This window comes from Mirounga angustirostris, unplaced genomic scaffold (assembly GCF_029215605.1).
Source record: "Mirounga angustirostris isolate CCGP_5_RB_7025 unplaced genomic scaffold, mMirAng1.0.hap1 SCAF_12, whole genome shotgun sequence".
Classification (NCBI taxonomy): Eukaryota; Metazoa; Chordata; class Mammalia; order Carnivora; family Phocidae; genus Mirounga; species Mirounga angustirostris.
The window spans coordinates 71,951,860-71,973,102 of NW_026991720.1; the positions used below are offsets into that span (position 1 = coordinate 71,951,860).

Below are 21,243 nucleotides of genomic sequence, written 5' to 3' on the forward strand. Positions count from 1 at the left end.
TTAGTCAAACCTACTTCTGTAACTTATTTCTGACTTATGATAATCATGTTTCTTCCTCACCATCCCCCACCCCCCAGAAGAGAACACATCTTTGAGACTAGCAAGAGAATATTAATTAAAATGAATGCAGGGATAGACAGGCTTGGTTTTAAGCTTAACAGAAGGTCCATCATTCAAAATAGCTCAAATCCTTTAAGTTGAAAGCCGTTTGGTAACATCCATATGGATGCACAATGCACTAATTGCAGTGACTTTGCACATTTTAAGCTTCATGCCAAAGTGGAGATTTTAATTAAAATTTTTAGGCAAAGCTGTAAGTTTAACATTTCAAAACAAAGCATTTCTCACACAAACGGACTTAACATATCATTTCAATAATCATCATTATCAGTGAACATTTCTTGAAATCCTCATTAAAGACCAGGCATTGTATGATATATAATTAGTGGTAATTGAAAAGAACACTGTATTTTCATGGTGTGACTGTTTATTAAATCAGATTTATGTAAAGGACTAGTCATATTTTAGACCCATGTGGGATGGCAATTCTGGGAGTATATCCCATCTCAGTGAGGGCCAAGGGAAGCGTAGGGAGACAATAAAGTACGGATCTAGGTCTTGTAAGAACATCCAAGACACAGGCCATCTTCTACATACACACACACACACACACACACAAATACATATACTGTGAGGTTTGAAATAGCTTGTTCAAATAGTTTCAATGACAAAGTTAAGAATAGCAAAGCCTTTACCAAATGAGACTTACTCTTTTCAAGGATTTCATATTGGAAGCTTTATTTGCTCAGCATACCTTTATAACAGACTGGCTGCCAAGTGGGATAAGTTAAACAGGATTCTGACTCTTTAACCTTCCTTATATATTACAGTCCTACTAACCTATATTTAAATAAACCAAATACAAAGCTATGTAACCTAGCAGTGTGTGAATTTTTCACAACTTAAAACGAACACACGCAAATATCATAAAACCACTAAGTATTTAGCAGTCAGAGAAACACAAGGGTTCATGTCTGACTTTAATTAAAAGATCTGAGAGGAGATCCGAGACTTCATTTTGGGTGGATTTTTTTTTCTTCCAAATTAAAACTTGTCTAGTATTATTGTCCAAAGTGTTGAAGCAGAAGTTTCCATGCTAAGGGTTTTGAATTCAATATAATATCATCACCTACAAAGTCATTCTGTCCCGCGAACCATCGTATTGCAGAACTCCGCAAAGCTAAGACACAAATTTCTGTGGTCAAAGTTAGATTACAAATGGCTGGCACATAAAGAATGGTGTCAGCATAAACCAGAAGTCAGGTTGGTTCATGAGAGAGATTTAAAGCCATTTGAGAGATTCTGAGCCACCAAGTCAGGGCAGCACGTATGCAAGAGACAGAAAGACAGCTGTATGGGAGCTGAAGAGGTGTACAGTACCGTATGTGCTGTCTGTTTGCCTACATGCTTCCTCTTGCCTTGGTTTGGCCACATGCTGTGTCTTGGAATTAACTGTTTCTTGTACACTTCTCCTAGATCTTAGCACACTTTGCTCTGTCATCCAAAATTCTACATCGTCAACCCTTTCTTTCATCAATCTTCTTTCACCTGTAAGCAATGCTAGTATTTTTATAGTGTTTCTACTGCTTTCGTGAGCGCTCTGTGCTCTACACTGAATGTTTGTATGCCCCCCAAATTCTTATGTTGAAACCTAATCCCCAATGTGATGGTATTTCCAGGTGGAGTCTTTGGGAGGTGATTAGATCACGAGGGTGGGACTCACATGAATGGGATTAGTGCCCTTACTAAAGAGACCCCAGAGAGCTCTCTCACCCCTTCATCATGTGAAGACACGGAAGGAAGAGGAAGAGGGTCCTCATCAGACATGAATCTGCTGGTGCCTTGCTCTTGGACTTCCGGCATCCAAAACTGTGAGAAATAAATTTCTGTTGTTTATAGAGCCACCATTCTGTGGTATTATGTTATAGCGGCCTGAACAGATGGAAACATTATGGTTACCAGGTTGAATACATTTTGAGCTGTCTGCCTCTTACTCTATTTTTCCCCATAAACCATAGAATTTTTACAGGAGTATTCTGCTGAACACAGGGAGGAAAATGGAAATCATATCTAGCAGTAACATCTATTCTTGGTGGGCGCATTCTGACACCATCACAGAACGACACATTTGTTACCATAGCGCATTCCCCCCCACCCCAGGCAGGTCCGACAAGGGCATACTGGGGGACACAGATGCTGGACAACCAGCTCACCTTCCACCAACTCCTTTCCATGTAGCAGCCCCACCATGTGAACAGTGCCAATGAACAACTTGCCGGCAAAGACCAAGGACAAATCACTAAGTGTTGAGTCATGGAAACTATCTACACATAAAGTCAATGGATACACATCTACACAAAATTACAATTAAAGCATTTTGATACTAGTTACACTGCTATAACAAGTTACTGTATCTTTTTTTAAAAAAGATTTTATTTTTAAATAATCTCCACCCCAACGTTGGGCTTGAACTCACAACCCCGAGATCAAGAGTTGCATGCTCCACTGAATGAGCCTGCCAGGCGCCCCACAAGTTACTATATCTAATCGCCAAGATGAGTTCTGAGAGATAGAATTATGGAACACATGTCATGAGAAGTAAATACTAGCATTTTGTGCTCAGGTAGCATTTTCTCTCATTCAAAGTGTATTTCCATTTATTTGCTCATTAAATGAAAGTGCCTAAAAAAATAGGACCACGATGGTAAGAAAATAATAGATTTTATAAAACGGAGTGTTTTGTTGTTGTTGTTTGTTTTTTTTAAAGTTCTACTCCTTGAATCACTGGTTCAATGTCTTCTGGCACAACGGCAGCAGGAGGTCTGTTCCAGGTTTAAATACCCACTAGGGGAATCACAGCCTTTCTAGGAACCAGGGGGACCAACTGTTCCGGTTTGCCAGGACTGAGGGGGTTTCCAGGATGGAGGACTCTGTTTTAAAACTGGGACAAATGAGAATGAGTCGGTCACCCTCAAAGAGATAAAAGGGTTCACAAGTTGTTACTTCCAACTTTATTATAACAACAGAGCCAGCGAGCTCGGCACTTTACTACACGAACTAAGACTTGCTGATGCTCTAGTCTCAAAATGCGTGTCACCAAGTGTTGCAAATGCTAAACCCTGAGAGTAGGCAAAAGAGCTGTTGGAAAGAGGGTGGGATCTGCGCCTGCCAAGGATCTCAGCAGCCAAGGGATTTTTCACCTCTCCTTAACTCTGAGTTTTAGATTTTCTTCTCTAAGTTCTTTTTATTGAAGCCATGGTCGATCCCATTCTGCTCTAATGAGGTTGTTGAATTCAAGACCATCAGCTTATTCCTCACAATTCTCAGTGGCACTTTCAATAAATCCATCTATTTAAAGTCACACATGTCTGTGCGGGCGGCAGGGAGGAGGTGGCTACGACTGCCACTCTCACAGGATGAGACGTGCAAATGTCGCCCAACTCTCTGCTGCACGGGACACCCCTTCCCCGCCCCCTTATCAATCACCATGCGCCAGAAAGATGCCTTAGGTACTCATTAAATAGTTTGTTCACTTGCGTCTTTATATTTGCCTGCGCATTTAAAAGGAAAAGGAAAAACAAACATGCACTAACGCCTAGCTTCACTGCTCTGCTGTCCTTTCCAACTCAGACATGATTTGCTGTTTTTGATTAGCACACGACCTCAGACAGACTTTCAAACTGCAGCATCTGGAGATCTGAAATACTGTCGAATCTTTTAAAGAGCAACTGCAATAAATCAGAAAACATCATCACCACGCTCCTGCCTTGATTCACTGTGGTCGCACGACGTGGACTAGGAGGTTCGGCTCATTAAAAATGTGAAGGCTGTAATATCTGATGAATAAGACACTCACATCAACACAATTGGTTTCCTCCTGGTATAAAACAATGAAAGTGCCAACAGCTCAGTGGTTGAGCGGCAGAGCAAAGAACAGCGCTTGCAGGCCTGGGGTCAGTGTCTCCCTTCCACTGGCAAAAGAGCTGGAGACCACAGTGATGTCAGCCAGTGCATACCAGGCTCGTGGGATTAGGGATGCTTCGTGCTTTTGTAGTGTCCACTTGCAGCAGACTAAAACAAAAGTACCAAGAGTGTTACGGGAGTTGAGCTCTTATAGTGGGAGGCGAGGCAATACCTTTTTGCCTTGCCCCCCAAACCAGAATCCCACACACAATGTGGTTAAGTCAGGAATGTGACATCTTCTCTTCCATACCTGTGAGCCAGAGCACATCCCAGAAAGATCTTATTTCCTCTTCACACAAATGCTAAAGAACAAAGTCATGCCTTGTCTGGGTTATGTTGTTTGTTTTCCAGTCTGCTGGCATTAAAATTGTACCCTAAAGCACCTATCACGTCTCATGATGCTCTGTTAAGTCCTTTCAAAAGTCCTGACTTTGAACACTGGGGCCATTTGGAAGAAAAAAAAAAAAAAACCCACAAAAAACAGATTGAGTGACTTAGTTGCTTCATGTTATCATGGGGGAAAATCACTCCAGCTCCATTTTAAACATAATTAAATAGAATGTACATTGTCTGAAGTTTACAAATGTGGGGAAAAAAACAAACCCAGCCTCATCAGCTTCAATAAGCTGTTTTGGTTTTGTTCCTTTTGCAATTCTTCGATTCGGCGGCTCTGCATGAGATGTCATGCACAATGAGTGGGTGCCTGAGATGCTAAAACGGAAAAGCTCTTTTGTTTTCTAATTACTGACCTCCCGAGTTTTAGTGTTAGAGTTTATATAAGCAATTATATAGTACCAGAGTTCTCATAACCAATTATTGAGGATCTTGGTCCAAGCAGGATGTAAAACTGCTCATGCTTGAATTAACATGGTAAAGTTAAGTCTTGTCTTTTTCAGTACTTTCTTATTTTTTAAGATTTATTTATTTTAGAGAAAGAGGGGGAGAGAGAGAGAGAGAGAGTCTGAAGCAGATTACAAGCTGAGCTCAGAGCTTGATGTGGGGCTCAATCTCACGACCCTGAGATCACGACCTGAGCCGAAACCAGGAGTTGGATGCTTAATGGACTGAGCCACCGAGGCGTCCCACTCAGTACTTCATTAGGAAAAATTCTAATGGGTTGATTTCCGGCACAAGGTAGAGGGCAATTACTAGGAATAAAGGTATGAAATGAAGCAAAGAAATAATTTAGAGAGACTAGAAAACAATTAATGACAAGAGTTTTCTGTTAAAAAGTATGTAATCATGGTCACTGGAGGGCTATCTAAGCACTGCACAAATATCACAGTAATCTTTTTTTTTTTTTTTTTTTTTTTTGAGAGAGAGAGAGAGGCAGGAGAGGGGCAGAGAGAGAATCTTAAGGAAGCTCCATGATGAGCATGGAGCCCTCACAACACTGAGATCACGACGTGAGCCAAAATTAATAAGAGTTGGACGCTTAACCAACTAAGCCACCCAGGTGCCCCATGGACTGTGATAATTCTTAAAACTTTCTAAGTCACTGCCAAACTCGAGAACCAGATGAACACCAATGAATTCTCTCCAGAAAACTCCATCTCTATAACTTCATGCAGGTTTTTTCATACAGTCTAAGCTGGTTCCATTAATAGGTCCAGGGACCCCAGGTCAAGGACCTCAGGATTAGAGTGTCAGAATGTTGAACCATCAAGAGCATTTCCACCATCTAGCCATAATTTTAGAGTATACTGAGGAGGAAATACCTTCCACAAAAGTTAAGTACTTGAAGGTAATTCCTTTTGAACAAGTGGCACAGTCTAGGGAGACTTCGGTTAAGGAGGAAAAGGCTAACATGATTTCTTACACCCTCCCTCGATGATAAAAATACAACCAACCAAACAAAAACAAAACAAACTAGAAATTTCATTCAGTCTACGTGTCATGTTTCCTTCAAGAAAGATGGAACCTGGACCATTCTATCTGATGAAGGCAATTGCCAGCAAGAGAAGCATAAATGGAAGCTGTGGATCCCTACATAGGGAGCTAAACAGGGATCTATATAGATGATCCTCGGAGTATGAGGAGCTGAGTCAAAGACTCTTCCCCACATACAATCCTTCATTCTTCCCTCCCCTTTCTTCTCTATTAAAGTCATTATCAGTGATGTACCAACATTAATGCAGGATAACAGATAAATGGAAACTGACTCTATTGTACCCATTCTTACTAATTATATTCAATGCCATTGATTATCACTTTGTTTCATATGCTGTATTTATTCATTTTAGCATTGTGAATATAAAACTGAGAGCTTCTCATAACTTTGCCAATGACCCTGAACTCTTACTTTTCCTTTTAAGGTAAAAAATGGTATCAGCCAAGAATTTGCAATTGTTTTCAATATGGCCACCTATGTTTTCACTCTCAGAGAGGGTTGCAAACAACTCACCTGAGAAGCTGGAGAGGATTTATTGTGCCTCTGGTCCCCACCTGCAAAAGGCAGGCATTTTATATTTTATGGTTAAGAGAGCCAAGGCTGTTAGAGAAATACTTCATATTCCTATTCTCTAGACAAAGTTTTGTTTCTCTTACCAATAACAGTGTTTGTTCTTAGCATCAGAAGACCAACTCATGGTCTGCTGTTTCTGCTCTTCACAGACTGATCTGTCTTCTGTGGTCTTAACTCTGGTTCTGTCATTTCAGAGTTGTGGCGTACCAGAGCTTGGTCTGGAAGCTCGGCATACCAATGACTCTTGCTCACTTTCATCTTCTTGGTTGAACTCTCTCGACACTTGTACCCTGTTCATCCTGGGCACATGAATTACTTGTTCCTCCCTTTCTGGAAGACAAGGAAGGTTTATGGTTTATGGTGTCTCTCTGTGACCTGGCATGGTGGCCCTGAGAGCCCAAATACTGCAAATCTTCAGGAACCAGTTGAGGGAAAAGGAAAATGTGGAGTCAGGGATGACTCTTATTCCACTTGGTACAAGGTTGCCATGGCAACCACACCTAACTGTCCCTCTACCTTGCTCCTCCCTCAGATCTGCTTGCTGGTTTGGGTGTTCAAGGGCATTTGCACAGAACCGCCTCAGTTTCATGAGCCACAAAATTTTACTTTTATACAACTTAATTTTTTACCATTTCTTTCCTTGAGTAGTAATAAAGAAGGGACTAAGAGTTTCAAAGTCAAATATGTACATATTTGACCACAGTTTTGCACTTGACCAGATGCAACAAGGCCGTTTCTCATTTCCCCTCCTTAAAGCTTTGCATTTCCTCGTCCTTTATTCTCCCTCCCCTGAACACACTCCCACGCACACCCACACCACTTGAATGTCAATTGGTGATATTCTTGAAGGAATATTCCAAAGAGAAATTCTAAACATTAAGAGGCAGGATCCTAAGCATCTTGCAAACTCAGAACCCTTCTACAATTAAGGCAAAGCAGAGGAAGTGTAAGGAAAAACCAGGCTTGGCATAATGAAATCTAAACTTTTTTCATTTGAAATGTCTTTTCTTAAATAGTAGGGAGGTTCACTTCCCTTACTTTTAAACAGGATGTTCTTTAGAGGTTCTGAGGGAATAGAGGGATAGAAAACCTTGCTATGATTGTTTTAGTGGCTTGTGAAGCCTGGCGGCCGCGGTGCACATTGCCAACCCTGGGTCAGTAGGTGATCTTCCACGATAAAGAAGCGTGAGGAGCTGGACAAAGGCCAAAAGCAAGAACACAATGCCAACAGTGAGACCAGACACCAGAAGCACTACCAGGAGCTGAGCACAAAGGTGGAGTCAAGAGGCTTTGAACCCATCTGCATGGGGCAGACATACCACATCCGATGATGTGCAGAGGGGCCTGGGGGGGAGTTCACTCAGGCTGCAGTTTGCAACCCTCTTCAGACCCAGAAGCACGGGGCTCGGTCTCTAGTCACATGTGAGACCCAGTGCGTTTCACTCTAATACCACCTCTTCCCTCACTTTCTTTCCTTATTGAAGTCCTTGACCTGTGTTCCTTTCCATGCCTGAAACCCACACAAGGCTCTCATTTTTGTCCCCAAACTTGTTTTCCTCGCTTGGAAATCTTTCTTGACTGTCTCTGGGATCAAAGGAAATGACAGGAATGACTTTTCACCCTTCCCGAGAAAGGCTTAACATTCTCTCTAATGTTTGCTAACATTTCTGTGGCTGTCATTAGTATGTTAATCACCACTTTCCAGCTCTCTATCTTTGGTGCCCTCAGTGGAATGCTCTTCCTATCTCTCCTGGAAGTTAGGCATGGCCACTCAACCTGCTCAGACCAATGAAATGCGCCCCTCCAGGTGACTGCTTCAAGTATTCACCTTGTCACGTCTCTTCCCCCTGCCAAGGTGACAGGAAGGACGTGTGGAGATGTAGCCTCTGTTAGCCTGTGTCTCTTAGCAGAGCCCCCAGTGACTCATATTGGACATAACGTGTGAGCGAGAAATAAACGTGTTACAGTAAGCCACAGCAAAACCTAGCCCATTCCGAAAGATACACGCCTATCGGGTCTAATTTGGATCACAAGTCCTCAGACCAAAACTGCAACTTATCAACTCTTCAACACAATCCTAGTGAGGTGGTTGGTTTCGTCATTAATGAAGGGTGGAGAATACACATAATTTACTTAAGGACTCAACTAGTAAGTGCCAAGTTGGAACTTGTTCCCAGATTTTACTACTCCAAATCCCATACTCTTTCTACTTTCTTGTGATGGCAGGAGAGAAGATTCACTTCTAAAGAGCACAGAACAAAATTTGAGAAGGTACTGAGAAAAATACTACAAGCCATATAAGAAAATGCATGCTTTTATGTTAAAAAATGAATAGTTCTACTGGGTACATCTGCCAAGATTTAGACTGTTTTATTTTTGCTTGTGTTTCTTCCTTCTGGTAAGAGAAAAGTTTCTGGGTATCTGGTGAAAAAATTGGGATTCTCATATGAATATCATTCTCAGGCTGGGTAAATTGAACTTAATAGAATCTGAACCTGAGTAAAATTCAAGTAATAGTATTTTTTGAAATCATAAGCAAGAGAGATCATGTATGTCAAAAAGGATCTGGAAAGATACGTACCAATTGTTCATGGTGACTCCCTCTGAGAAGAGATCAAGATTTTCTGCAGGTTGGAAACTTTAAAGTTCTACTAGCTATGGTAATGTGTTATTTGGATACTTTTCAATAAGAATGTATTTATTAATTATTTGTGTAATTAACACACCCACATAAAATGTGCTGAATAACTCCTGACCCCATAACTGGCGGTGAGATGGTAATATTTGGTAATTGCAATGAAAAGCTAGACCTGTTTGGAATTTGGCTTAGTTGATCAGCACTGTTTAAAGTGTTGCTAAATATCCTTATTTTTAAAAGAAAATTGTTCAGAAAAAAAAAGGAAGAAGTAAAATATGTTTCATGCTGAACATTGTATATTCAAATTGAATTATTTTGTGATTTTTTTTTTGGTAATGGTAGCTATTCAAGGCATTAGTGATGGACTGAAATGATAAAGAAGAAAAAGATATCTAAATAGAAATAATCATAAATGTCAAATATTGCTCAACTTCTTTAGCTACAAACACATAAAACACATGTATGAAAAAAGAAAATCAAATAACTCCATACTTTAAGGCACTTTGGTCACTAAATTAAAGATGAGTCCTTTAAATTTAACATGCTCTTATTATATCCTCTTGTTTCCAGAAAGGAAACTAGGTTTGAATCTCTAATCTCTAAAGCGATCAACAATTACACAACATAATGATATTCTGTTGTTTCACAGTCATACCTTTTTTGAGGTATGATATAATGCTGACAATAAGGCAATGGAATTATGGTCTTCATCCAATGACTAGTTTCTCTATAACCATATTTTATAATGAGCACCAAGACAAAAGATTTGGATTCAGTAATTTTTATTTAAAACTTTAAATAGAGATTCTGAATTTCTTACTCTAAACATGATAGTGGTATGTTTCCTCTGTCTGTCTGTCTGTCTATCTATCTATCTATCTACTCACCTACCTACCTACCTACCTACCTACCTAATCTATATCTTATCTATATATCTACACACATACACATTGGCCCCAAACTTCTAGCTCTTAGCTGGTGAACTCAGAATCCAAGGGGAAGAAATTGACAACTGCGTACAACATTGAGGCCTCTGTTTTGTCTGGATATTGTTTTCAGTTGCTTAGTTTGAGAGGAGATAAACACTAGTCTCTACTACTCTTTCTTCTGAATTCCATCAAGAATTGACTAACACTTCAATTTTGTTATACTGTTCATCACCAGTAATAAAGGATATGAGTTTAAATACATGAGAAACATTTAAGTGACACTCTTGGAACATTACCATCTTCATAAATATGTTTGGAAGAAGTTGCTAACCATCTGTCTTAAGAGATTTCCACGTACTTCCTGTGACATTTGCCCTCACTAAAGTTGGGGCTTACTTTTTTAATTTTTATTTTTTAAAATTTTTATTTATTTATTTTAGGGAGAGAGAGAGTGCACACAATCGGGGGTAGGAGCAGAGGGAGAGGGAGAGAGAATCTCTAGCAGACTCCCTGCTGAGCACAGAGCCCGATGAGGGGCTCGATCTCACGACCCTGAGATCATGACCTGAGCCAAAATCAAGAGTCAGACGTTGAACTGACTGAGCCACCCATGTGCCCCTAAAGTTTGGGTTTAAAACTAACACTGAAGTAGCTGTTATTGATTCTCATGTGTCTTAACTGCAATATGAAAAAAGATGGATGTCTTAATTGGGGCATATGGCAAAGAGCTTACCAGAGGAGTACTTAACGGTATTTAAGTATATACGTTATTACAAGGACAAAGAGTAATTATTATTATTATTATTTTTAAAGATTTTATTTATTTATTTATTTGAGAGAGAGAATGAGATAGAGAGAGCATGAGAGTGGGGAGGGTCAGGGGGAGAAGCAGACTCCCTGCTGAGCAGGGAGCCCGATGTGGGACTCGATCCCAGGACTCCAGGATCATGACCTGAGCCGAAGGCAGTCGCTTAACCAACTGAGCCACCCAGGCGCCCCAAAGAGTAATTATTATGTTTAAAAGAATCAGAGAAAGTTTTAAAGAGATGTGCTGACATAGACATAATTATGTACTGTTTTTAATAACTTAGCTATTCTCTGTCAATGCTTTATTTAATCCTGAACCTATTCTCATGTTTTAATTGAGCTAATATTTCACCTTTAGCTTGTTTTTGAAGGTATTTCCTCTTGCAGATCTATTGTACTTCTGTTATTTTCAGGAGTGTTAAATCTTCAGTAATATAAAATCTCATATGCCTATTTTTTCCTTAAAGGCTATAACTAACCCTCAAAGAAAATGTTTTAATTAGCACAGATTCTATGGGATCAGTAATAGTCCAGAATTCTTGATATCTAAATTCGGGCTCTCTCTCTGTCTCAGAATTTAAAGAAAAAACAAACTAAAAAAAAACAAAAAAAAAACCCCCAAAACCCACCTTGGATTCATGTGATTGCTGAAAGAAAGACTATAGTCAAATGTGTCCCTCTGGTGAAGAGTATCAATCTGTGTAAGTATTTTTTCCCAAAGAGAAGGATTCACTCAAAAGCAGCTTTTCACGACTTTACCATAAACTTGGAAGACAAAGCTTTTATATACAATGTACAACAAATGGACAATTCACAGCCATCCAGCCTACCTGGGAGCCTTCTAGTCCAGGGTAAGAGGCAGCTCCTTCTTTCAAAGGAGCCCTATGAAAATGTGGAGGAAGTGGAATCCTCATACACTGCTGGTGGGATGTAAAATAAAGCCGCCACTTTAATGTTCAGAGCAACATTATTCCTCACAGCCAAGAAGTGGAAACAACCCAAATGTCTGTCAACTGAAGACTGGATAAAATGTGCTATAAGAATAGAATGGAATATTACTCTGAAAACAAAAAAGAAAAGAAAGAAAGAAGAGTACTGATGCAGGCAGGCAGCAACATGGATGAACCTTGAAAATATAAAGCTAAAGTGAAAGAAGCCAGTCACAAAAGACCGCATATTGTATGATTCCACTGATGTGAACCGTCTAGAATTTCCAATTTACAGAAACGGAAAGCAGATTAGTGGTTGTCTGGGGCCATGGGGGATGTAGGGCTATGGGAATGTGGACTGACAGCTAATGGCTACAGGATTTCTTTTTAGGGTGATGAAATGTTCTGGAATTAAGATTGTGGTGATGTTTGCACAACTCTGCGAATCTACTAAAAACCACTGAACTGTACACTTTAAATGGGTAAACTTTATGGTATGTGAGATATATCTCAATAAAGTTGTAAAACAGAAGAATTCTGTGCTCTCTCCAGGTACAAAGTCTAAAACCGTAACTTTGGAAGTAATTTGCCCATTTTGTAACGATGAAGATGAGGATGAGGATGACAGTGATCTGTTGGTGGCTGTATAGAAGGAATATATTAGACTTTCCATTATACTAATACTAATGGGAAGTGGTTATATTTAGTGAGTGAGATTATGGAGTATGTTCTCCTTATATTATGTACTTATATTGTTTTAAAATTCATATATTGAACATATATTATTTCTGTAATCAGAAAAAAAGGTTAAGTATCAGAGTTTTTAAGAAAAGTTTTCAACTAGAAGGTCTGGGGAAGGAGAGAGGGGCAACTTCTGGGGAAGATGACTGAACTGAGCTGGGCTTTATAGGGTGGCTGGAATTGGAAAGAGAAAGGCCAAGGGAAGGGCAACAGCTTTCTAAATAGTTCTCTGATTTCTAACATCATTGCTTACTTTCTCTGGGGTGAGGGTGGAGATGTTCTGTTTTATTTACCACTGAATCCCTAGGGTCTACAATGGCATCTAGAATATAGGAAGTGCTCGATAAATGTTAACTGAATCCAAGAACAAATATTTGTTGCTAGAATCCTTTTCCTAACCTACAGATGACAACTGGGGCTACCATGTGCAATAAATATTGTGCCTTTATACCAAGTAGAAAAAGGTGTTCTCTTCTAGCTCCTCTCTAGAACTTGTGTCTGGGAGCGTCACTCACGAGCTCACCCATGACCTGCTCCAGCACTGCTGCCTGGCCAGCCCTTTCTGATGGCCCCACTGCCAACTGTGAACGGGACAAAATCCAGACGCCTGGGGTGGGCAATCAAAACTCTTCTCAATAGGACCCTGACTTTCCTTTCCCATCGCAACTATTTCCAACACCTATTTTGTGCTTAAGCCATAGTAATCGTGTGCTTCCTTGTGTTGGCTCCCACTACTGCCTTTACCCCAAGAGTTTGGTGCTTCTAAGCCAAACACGTACGATTTAATAAAGCTGAGTCCTCTACCTTCTGACAGTTTGCCGTCACTGTCCAGGACCTACCCTCTGGTCCTTGCATGCTCCCCTTCTGACTCTCCTTTCATCTCACTCTTGACTCCTTCCTCATTTGAAGTTCTATTCCTGCTCTTGGGATTTAGATCAGGTTTCTAGCATGAGGTAGGCACACCCGCTTTTGACTCCCAGCTTTCTCTTTCCTCGGTCTGGTTTTGATCTCCTCTGGACAATATCCTTGGTCCCCCTGGACAAAACTGTCCACTTGCTTCAGGTGGACTCAGCAGTCACTCTCCTCTAACGTACCCAGCACATTGTACAACCATCATAGGACCTTGACCATATCATATTATGTTGTTCCCTGATGTATTTCCACCTTTAGACTTTTGGAGCTTCTAATGGAAGGAACTACATCTTAATATTAGGCACTTAGCACTGTGCCTGGCATGTATATAGCAGGTGTTCAGTGGATTCGTATGGATTTATTCCTATGAATAAATGAAACACAGAGACAGGAAATGGTCTGAGCAGAGAAAGTGGGACCTTTGGGGTAGGTTCTAGGAGGATGGAGTCAGAATGTGCAAGACCTTGAAGTCCAAACAGAAGAGGCTAGACTGGTGGTAGAAAGACATAAAGGGTCACTTTAGATCACCGAGAAGGGAAATGGCATGATGCAAACAGCATTTTGGAAGACTTATTATGTGTCACCATCAGGGTGGAGGGGAACAAGGGAGAGCCTGTCGTCACGGCAAGCACTCCGTAAATGTCTGTTGTTCGGTTGGTGGTGCCCAGAGGAACTCTCACAGAAATACAGGTGTGAGGTGACAGAATGAAGAAAAGCGCAGGGATTCAAGAGACCGTTCAAAGCGAAGACAGGAGGGGCTCAGAGGCTGATAGGAAGTGCCGAGGAGAGAGGAGCAGAGCCGCTGAGAGCTGAGTAGAGCAGAAGCGCAGGCCGGGAGGGAAAAGCTGGGCGGGGAAGCCGGCGAGCCCAGCTCCGAGTGTCCTCAGATGCGGCAGCCGGTCTGTGTGCACGTGTGTTTATGTGACTGTGTGGTGAGGCGCGTCTGTGACACAAACCTTGTGCTGTTCCAGTAAGCCCTCCCTCTCACGGGGCACCACCCCGGCCTGGGTTTCATTTTCAGCCAACAAAAACAAAAGTACTCACAAAATTAATGGAAACAATCTGCTTTTTTCTTGCCATAGAAAGGATATTTTTCTTAATTACTTTTTTCTTTGGCCTTTGAATCATATATCCTGTAGCTTGATTAAATCCCTTGGAAGTCAACTAAGCATGAGAGGTTTGCAGTGTGAACCTGAGAGCTGGCGTTTACTTGTAGTGTGTAAACAGAGAGGCTGAGGCAAGCTGCACTTCAGCTAGGGTAACGCGTGCGCGCTTTCCTTCTCTGGTGCAAAATTTCGTCCCCAACCTTTTCCAGAAAATAAGAGCTGGTTAAAATGTCAATAAAAACTGAGTCTCTGGATAATCTCCGAGTGTGAAGTTAGATTTTCTAATGTGATGTCTTCTATTTCTGTAGGCCTTCCCTTTAAAAAGAAAAAAAAGTTCATTCCATCTACATTTTTTTCCTTTTGTTCTCTCAAATTCTCCCTAAGGAGGCATGACAGGTGGCACAATCCTCATCTGAAAGATATTTCTTTGTATAAACTGAGGAAATTAAGGAGCTTTCTAGATGATCTAGTTTGTGGGGCTGAAGCCAGGCCTTAACTGTAAGACCAAGTACTCTTTACTCCAACCTCCCACCCCTAAGTCCCTGAGTGTGAAAGTGTCAGTATGTTTCTCAGCAATGGGAAAAGCTAAGGGAACTCTTGGACAAGCTGCAATAATGGGGCACTAGGGCAGTGGATGTAGACCCTAACTTGTCTGTCATTAGGCACTCATTCCCGTAGGCTATGGCTGACCAAGGCCCAAGTGTGTGCCACACGAGAGCTTCATGGCAGAGGGTTCACATCTGTCTTCAGTCCTTCCTGGCTTCCCAGCAAAAATGGAATTGGTTGCCAGAGAACACAGACTGGAATCAGGGCTGATATGAGTAAGAGCCTACAGCTCTGACCTCCGAAAAGGATCTTAAGGGAAGCAGGTTCTCCCATTTGTCTTCAGAGTCTGTTCTTTTGTTCACAGCCCCTAGCTTCGTACCTAAAACCTCTGTCATCTCCAGGCCCGATGACAATGGCTTTATTACCAAAAGGATCTCCTCACTGTAGAAGTTACAGAGGAGCAAAAAGGCAATGAAACTCGCCCATCTTGATCAAGAGAAAAACAGTTAATGTTTTGCTTGTATTTTTCTTATTTCTATGCACATATGAGTATATTTTAGTTACTGAAATGGGGTTGTACTATACATAGCTGCTTTGCAACCTTAGGGAAAGGCATACAGCATATTTCATTGTGTCATTAAATATTACTTTTATGATTCTTTAATAGCCACAGCATGAACTGCATTATTATTTAAACTTTTCATTAAAACTAATTAAACTCCTTGAAGGCAGGAGTGCTGTGAATTTGTGATGCATTCTGCATCCCAAGCATCTAGGAAAGCACCTTCATGATAAACACTGATGATATTTACTAGGGGGGAATATCTGGTTGAATTAATCATGTGGTTGTGTTTTGGTATCTCAGCTCACAAGGAGAATCTGAAGACTGTGGACCCATCACAAATGATCTTATTACACATTTAACCTAATGTTCATGAGCTCTTGGTATTTGAGTGCAGTCAAAAAAAAAAAAAAATCAAGGTTGTATATTTAATGACAATGTCAGATGACACTGATTTCTCAAATGTGTAATTCCAAATCCATATCACACTGAACTCTTGCCCTAGCCTCTTTCATTCTAGATCAGCAGCAAGGACAGGAATTAATAAAGTTGGGAAAGCACAAAAGAAATCCAGTGAGTTCTGTATCCATTGGATATCGGTGAGGTTCTTTGGCTTAGGCCCAGCGATGGGGATGGGCAGAAGACCTGTGTTCTAGATGGTCCTATTTAGCCTTGGATAATACTTATTGCTTGGTATAACTGGGAGGAAAGTGAATTTGCCTAGTTGGATAACTTGGATAACTTTTGTAACACTAAAATAACAGTAAATAAAACTGTAAAATAAAACAACAACAGGATAAACATTCCATACATTTGCTTTGCATTTCTAGGATTAGAATGTGATCATTTTAAGTCTTCAACCTTCTTTTGCTTGATTACTCCACAAATGTTTTTGTTACACTGTATATTCCTCTGCACATTTTAAAGTTGAAATGGGATATTTTTTATCATAAATTTGAATGGTAGTAAAGGATGTAATGTTGCCTTACTGAAAATATTGACATTTTAAGCTAAAGATTTTACATCGTTCTTTAAGGTGGGTCCAGTGGAATATAACTATATTGGATCTACCATATTCCATTAAAAAAAGTACAAGAATAAATTATTCTTTAACAGTGGGAAATTTTACATCATACGTTTTTTTCCTTATCTTGTACATTGATTGCACTTCTCTAATAGAATTTTATCCTAATATAATGCATTCTTATCCTGGAATGTCATTATCACTCTATCATACTCTATAACATAAATATGTACAGGAATTTTAGTTAAAAATTTCCCAAGAAAATTGATCCAAGTGATAAAATATTACAAAATTGAAAATAATTATTAAAAATAAAACTAAACTTTTACTGGAAATGCATCTCTTAGTGAGGTAGATGAAGATGGCTTCCCTTCTCCCCAAATCAGTTGGTGTATCCCTGGAAGAACTGTTTATTACTAGAATAAGTCTGGATGCTTTGATTAGAGGAAGCTTTCTGGTAGGTAGAAGTGGATGTATCCCTTTCTTTGTTGCCTGGGGGTCTCTACAGCTGAAGACAATACTACATGTTAAGGCTGGGTTGGGAGAGAGGATGCTTTCTTTGGTGAAGGGGGAGAAGGGCCATTGGGAAAGGTGAAGCAGCAGGTATTCTCAAGAAGACGAATTATAGCACAGAATAGGAAATTAGGAAAGAGTCTGGGTGTAGAGGGGCAGATTCATCCTAGTTTGAAAACTACAGATAAGATGTGATCCATGATTTACAGGAATTCATAATTTGATGAGGGAGACATATAAATGAACCAAAATAAAATTGTAATGTGAGTGCAGTAGTAAAGTACAAGGTAAAAGAGCTAGAACAATGACCTCTTCTTGGAGAAGTAAAAAAAGAAAAAAGAAAAAAATAAGTCTGAAAGCTTAAGGAAGGAGGCATTTCCACCGGGAGGGAAACAGGTCTAGGGAGTGGGAGAGGGGGGCATGTTTAGCACCCTGAGTGTCTCCATGGCTGTAGTCCTGAAAGGGTTTGGGGGGACAGGGGGAGGATTAGGTGGAAAGATCGATCAGGGCCAGATGATGTAGGGCTCCTTATTCTCCAGCCAATGGGACCGACTGGAACATTTCTAAGTAGGGAGTGACTGATCAGATTGATGTTTTGGAAAGAAAACTCTCTTAGCAGTGAGGAAGACGGATGGTGGTGAGAAACGGGAGTCGGGGTAACTAGAGGCACAGAAACAATTAAGGAAGCAGATGAGGAAGAAAGAGGCCCTCAACCAAGGCTAGAAGACAATGGGGAGTGTAGAAAAGCAAATGGACTTTAAGACAGTATTCAGAAAGGACTGACAGGCCGTGGGGGCTCACTCAATGTCTGGTTAAGAGATAGGGCCTGTTATGGAAGGTACTGAGCTTTCTAGTTCGGGCCACTGCATTGATGGTGATACAGTTACTGGACAGGAAAGGGAATACAGAATCTTCCACTGAAGGTGGTTCTCACCGTCTCACTCATAGGTTTATTTCTACACCACCTAATAGCAGGTAAGTGAAAAAGTTTACCAGTGCATTTGACCTCAACTCTAAGTTCAATAACAAGATGGTGCCTCTAAGCAGGATTTAAAGTGTGTTTTATGATACATTTGTGGGTTGTACATAGGTGACTCTTAATGATAAAGCAATAATCTAAAATCTAGGCCAATTGTTGAAAGTAACAGTATGCATTAAGAAAAAAAGCTAAATATATTTTTAAAAGACTAGACATAAAATGAAGTTAGTCAAAGATTAAAATGAGGCAGTTTGGCTAAAATTATATAGTGTCATGTGTTTACATTTCAAAGGAGGCTATAGTTTAAAGTGGAATTTAAAAAAAAGATTTAAAAAAAATTTATTTACTCAAAAAAGCATCTTTTTTTTTTTTTATTTATTTTTTTTTTACTCAAAAAAGCATCTTGTAGCTCATATAACAACACTAGTCGTGGAAGCTACGGAGATAAAGCCTGCTTCAGTTGGGAAACCACTTAAAGAGAAGAGGTCTGGAGATGGATGGTGGTGATGGGTACAAACACTGTGAATATATTTCATACCACGCTGAACTGTACACCGAGAGATGGTTAAGTAGGTAAATTTTACATTATTATGTATTTACCACAGTAAAAAAAGATGGGGAAAAAACTGAATTGAAAACCTGGGAATTCAGAAACAAGTTTTAAAAAAAGTTATTTGGTTATAATATCACTTAAAATCATTTTTCCTTTTTATTTGGTATATTCTTCATTATAAAAAATTAAATACACCCTCTCCCCAACTGTCCCTTAAAATAAACATCTGTATCTCTCTCTCTCAAAAAAAAAATCAAATACAAGCAACCAAAATTATTTTTGATTAGCAAGTCAGTTTTCACTAAAGTGAAATGATCTAATTGTATCTTTCCCCTTGTCTTCCTATGTGAACAGTATCAAGGTGTTAATACTGTGGTCTTTAAACTACTCTAAATGTTATTTTATATTAGAAAACCTGCAAATTTATAATGCATACTATCTTTTACACACACACAGTCATTTATTTCTGCCATCATCAGAACTAAAGGGGAAATTCCAGCACACTTTGTGGAGTCATTTATAATATGGAAACAATAAAACACTTAAGAGCAAACATTTTCTCTGTATATAAAATTAAAACATAAGTCCATAGTTCTAAAGAGCCACAAATTCTGGGGGAGACGTGTACTGAGATGAGCATTTATCATTATTTTTAGGCCTGTGATGAAGTTTGACTCCAGTCTTTTCTGTATCTGTGAACACACAGGGAACAGCTTATCATAACATCACTATTTGACCTCTAAGGAACAGCTCATGTCATCACAGAGCAAAAGTGCTGGCGAAACATTTATCTAGATGAAAGACCTCAAGCAGTTAACCTGCTCAGCAGAGGCAATGCAACCAGGCAACAGGATAATGACCTCTATCCAAATGTGGAAGGTACATCAATTTAATACCCTGACAGCTTGACAAAAGACGATGGCAGCTCAGCAGGAAAACATTAGCCATGATAATGCAGGGTACTGTATGTGAAAAGAATGTATTATAAAGCACAATGCTATTTGGGCTGAGGAGGGATTTTTTTTTTTTTTTTTAACCAACTTTATATTTAGGATGGTAGTCCTGCCTAAAGCCTCCTTCCATTCTTTACCTGAAGAACATCCTGATAAAAGTAAAAAGGCAGGGCGGATTAAATTGATAGCTTAAAAACAAATCGAGTTTCCTCACTAACCCAGGAGATGCTGCACATCATTTCTGGCAGGGCTGTTACTTTTCCCAGTGCAAAAATCTGGGTAATGGCAAGGCGGTTTAATCCATTTGAAAAAGACGTGTCACTCAAATACGTGTGGACAAGACCAAGGTTTCCTGTGTATGTTATTTTGTTTTACTTTTAAAGGGAGAAGGTACTCGGCACGCTTTGGGGTGCTACTGATCTTCAGCTCTAAAATTTCCCCACTGCAAATTTATTATAAAAAAAAAAAAAAAACAGTTTCATTCTAGAGTGGTAGCATGATCATGCTTGTATGTTTATTCAAGGACCTTTACTCTGTGATAGGGGTTCAGCCTGTGAGGTTTTCCCTACACATGGCAGGCAGCTGTCAGAACCAGTATGAGGGGTGAAAGGGCAGCCCGGCTGCTCTGTTAAATCACGGGGTTCCATCAACATCTCAGAATTCCTGCCGAGTGGGAGCTGGGAGACCACAGATTAGAGTACACTGGAGTGTGTATATTAGGTCACTCAGTGTCTATCAAAGCGATATCACGCCGGTGAGCTGTACAATAGATTTTACTGTGTTCTGTTCAAAGAAAATGCAAGGAAAGTGGACATGTGTGTAGCAGACCACAGCTGAACACTGAATTCTTCTTGTCTTTAAATGGATGGATTTATTATCCACAAGATGAACGAAGAATAGGGGCACAATCAATAGCTTTGGAAATCATGCAAAGTTGGTGGTTTTATTCAGCTCTTGGAAATGACTGCTCAGCAGATGCGTGAGGAAGCAGTCAAGGGGCTGGGGTGGAAGCCCAGCCCAGTCGAGGTCTGGGTTATGACTGTGGCCTTGGACTATGAACCTGGTTTACGATCTTGGATGGTCACTTCACCTTGGTTTCACAAAACTTCAGGATCCACATTTGTAAACTGGAAATAATAATACCTACGCTATCTACCTCTCCAAGTGGGTAAACGAAAAATACATTTCTAAATGAAGAAAGGACTTTTAAAAAATTGAAAGGAATGCAGCACAATGGTGTAATGTGTGGTATTCCAGAAAGGAAACATAGCCTGTATTAATGGATATTTGGTCTACATATAAAAATGGGTAAAAATGGAAAATGCCTACTCCTTCAACACTTACTGTTTAATTCCTTTTTAACAGAGAAAAATATATGTTCTCCAAGGAATCATGTAGTCTTTAACAAGATGATGGATATAAGGTGAATACTACCATGCCTGAAAAGTAAAGTGAAACTTTAAAGAGTGTAAACATTTTGTTTAATATTTTATTTCTCAATTATGACTTCTGCAAGGGTCTCCCTGACTGTAATAAGCATACACCTGAGTTTATATTAATAACA

At 39.9% G+C, this 21,243-nt stretch overlaps 1 protein-coding gene across 4 annotated transcripts in view; it reads right to left on the reverse strand.

Moving 5' to 3' along the window:
• Window positions 1–21,243, reverse strand: part of CDK14 (cyclin dependent kinase 14) — a 550,615-nt gene that overhangs the window by 10,535 nt on the left and 518,837 nt on the right. The window lies entirely within an intron of this gene.